This window comes from Callospermophilus lateralis, unplaced genomic scaffold, assembly GCF_048772815.1.
Source record: "Callospermophilus lateralis isolate mCalLat2 unplaced genomic scaffold, mCalLat2.hap1 Scaffold_84, whole genome shotgun sequence".
Classification (NCBI taxonomy): domain Eukaryota; kingdom Metazoa; phylum Chordata; class Mammalia; order Rodentia; family Sciuridae; genus Callospermophilus; species Callospermophilus lateralis.
Genome location: NW_027516477.1, coordinates 5,779,230 through 5,782,750, shown reverse-complemented (window position 1 = coordinate 5,782,750; position 3,521 = coordinate 5,779,230). Strand labels below are relative to the sequence as shown.

Genomic DNA, 3,521 nt, shown 5'->3' with positions numbered 1-3,521 from the left:
AACTTTTAAGAGGTGGAAGATGAGGTTATTGCAGATTCAAGACTCCCATATTTTCTAATTCCTCCCTCTCTCTCTCTCTCTCTCTCTCTCTCTCTCTCTCTCTCTCTCTCTCACTTCCCAGTTTCCTCAAGTTGAGCAAGTTGCTTCATTATGTGCTCTTGCCATGTGCTGTCCCATGCTAGAGGGACAGTAACCAACTGTGAGTAACCAACCAACTGTGGACTGAAACCATGAACCAAAATAAAACTTTACTCTTCTTAAGTTATTAATTTCAGGTATTTTGTCAGTATTAGAACGTAGATTACTATACTTCTGCATTGATATTTGCTGGAAAAATAACCTTCCTACACATTTCTGTTTCTTTTATCCAACCAGATATTAATGATTACACAATACTAAAAGCCCCACTAAGTTTACATATGGACCTAGGGGAATAAAATTTTAACCCAATTTTCTTTGTGCAAGATGAGTCCATTCATGAGTACTAAGGATATATTTTATTATTTGAGACATGCTTTGATAAGTGTGGTCTGATCACAAAGTGCATATTTATGGGACCAATGGAAGCAAAGATTTGATATCTGAACTATCAAAATAAATGATATATAAAATCATTTTAACCATAATTCCATAAAATGTGAAATCCAGGATAAAAAGTAAGTATAATAGAACCATATAAACAAAACAAAACAATTTTTTATGTGGAAAAGATATTTAATTGTAAAATACAAAAGTAGGCCAGAGTACAGTTTTAAGGGCAATTGCTTCTTTATACAGTATAGGTAATCTAGAGGGTTATTAGGGTTAAACATTTTCATAAAGCAATAAAACATTAAAAAATAAATAAAGAAAAAAGGGCTTAAAGTTATGTTTTACAAAAAAGAATGAACAGTCTTCAGAGTTTAAGGACCATACACTGTAGAATTCAAGAATATTGTGATGAGAGCAGGTTACAACATAGACATGGAGCTTTCACAGGGAAAAGTGTTAGTTACATCAGACATATCTATAGCATCACTGTAGTACAAAAAGTTCTTGTTCTACATACATAAGCAATTTTTTTCCATAAGAATAATTTCCTGGGGGAAAATAAGTCCATGAAATACTTCAGAAACCCATACACATTTGAGTTTTCAAAAAAACATTATCTTAAAATCCAGTGCCTTAAAGTGCTTTCATGTGGAAATCATGATGGAAGGCACAAATACAGTTTCACGTCCCCACAATAAAATTTTCAAAAAAGCATAGATTTTCCAGAGTTTGCAAATTATTCAAGTTATCTTGTAAGCTGCTCCTTTTAAGAACATTGTCATTCCAATAAAACCAACTGCTAGTTTACTTGGTTTCAATTACCTACAGAATAAAAGGTTTGTGTGTTGTTGTTTGTTTTTTTCTGGTAGCTTTCATCATCTTTGTGGGAAAAATATCTATGCAAGTGATGCATTTTGAAATTATAAAACATGCAGAATATGTACAAACAGAAAGTTTAAAAAATATTTGCTTCATATACATGTAAATCTACTTGGGTATAGCTGAAATTGAACAAATATAAAAATTTGCTTTCTAAAAAATGTTTTCAGAGAATCTGAGACAACTTAAAGCTGTACAAAGATTTCCTGGGAGAAATCTTTTCTTCACATAGAAGTTTATACCTACAGGAGTAATTCCAGCATTAGTCCACCATAATTATTACACAACATTTGGTCTAATCAACAATGATCACCCTTAAACTGTTCTGTCTCTGAGAAATTTAGGTTCATACTAAAAATCAAAAAGAAGCTCAATAACAGTGGCTTATTGTGTTTTTGGATCTCTTCAACAATCTTTTATCAACTCATGGAACTGTAAAAAAAAAAAAAACTATTTACAGAGTTCAGTTTTAAATACATTTCACAACTTCTAAAGTAAAGTTTATGATACAAGAATTCAGAGCTAATGGCTTAAGTCCAATTATTGATCTGCAGTCTCTTCTATTTCCTGTATTCCCACGACTGTACTCTTTTTGTATACAGTTCAAGATTGCATTCTTTCTTGACCAAAAGCAAAATTAAACTACATGTTCATTTTAACTAAACAGCTTCTTTATTAGTCTGAAGACGAGTCATAGCTTCTAATTTCTGTCTGTAAGCCTCGGCTTCCTGTTCTTTCTTAAGAAGCTGCTGTCGATATTTTTGTGCTTCTCGATTTGCTTCATCCAGCTGTTTCTGAAGAGCTTCTCTCTCCGGGTAAAAGACTCCTTACTTCTATTTCTGCAGATTCCACCCGGTTTTCAATTATTTCGATACATTGTCTCTTAGCTGGTGGTTCTTCACTTATAACAGTTTCTTCAGCAATGTCTGTTGCTGGTACTGTTAACACTTGCTATCCATCTGGCATGGTCACAATGATGGGCTGACCTATTACACTGGTTGGAATGGAGTGCAAATTTCCAAACTGAATTCCATCTGTGACTATTGTGATGGCTTGTTGACCCCCTGAACTAACTACTTGCTGAATTGCACCATCCACAGATTCTGCAGTAACCACTTCTTCTGTGGCCACAACTGGAGTTTCTGACGAATTGGACAACGGAGCAGAGGCTTCAGCTAAGGCAGCTAACGTAGCTAATACTGATGTAGAGGAGTTTCCAAACTGAATAGCAGACACACCCGTTTCATCTGTTAGGTTCACCACCCCTCCAGGTTCAATGATAAACTGTGGTGTTGCAGCATGTATCGTCACAGTGTCAGCACTCTCTGGGTTTGTGTTGATTTGGTTCTGCATAGCAATCTGTAATATTTCTGATAAATCTTCATTTCCATTGTCTATTGAAATATCAAATGCAGTTTTACAAAATTTATTTTGCGTGTGTACATCAGCACCATATTTGATTAAAAGTTCCACCACCTCTTGATGATTGTGTTTTGTGACCCAATGCAGAGCTGTCATTTTTAACATGTCCTTTGCATTAACGTCAGCACCATGCTTAAGTAAAACCTCTACTATGCTGGCATGGCCCTCAGAAGCTGCCATGTGTAATGGTGTTCGGTCCACTTTGGTTCTGGCATCCCTACTTACACCAGCTCACAGTAGTACCTCTGTAGTGGAATAATGCCCATATTGTGCTGCAAGATGGAAGTGGAGATGTTCCCAGCCAGTCTGTAGTAAAAGGAGCTCCATTTGCCATCAAAATATGAACTTCATCATCTTGACCTGCTCGTGCTGCTTCTAAAAGCTTCTTTCCCAAATCTACCAGGGACATCTGGAAAAGCTTCCGGAGCTGCGACGGGGGAGCAGCAGGAGGTGGTGCGGGGACCCGAGGCGCCTCGTACCTGGCCGGGCTGACGCAGCCCCGCTACACACTAAGCACTTCAGCTGCACAGGGCGCTATTTTCTGAAAATGCCGCGTCTGGTTGGCGCCCAAAATCCCCACCGAAAAGTCCCCCGTGCTGCGCGCGGAGGGACACATGGTGTGCGAGTGAGTCAAAAACAAAACAAATTCTACTTAAATTTTTGGAACAGAGACCAACAGCAGTAAGAGC

At 37.3% G+C, this 3,521-nt stretch overlaps 1 pseudogene; it reads right to left on the bottom strand.

The window, feature by feature from the left end:
* Positions 1-2,069: 2,069 nt before the first annotated feature.
* Positions 2,070-3,246, bottom strand: LOC143388151 (GA-binding protein subunit beta-1-like; annotated as a pseudogene).
* Between the last annotated feature and the right edge of the window lie 275 nt (positions 3,247-3,521).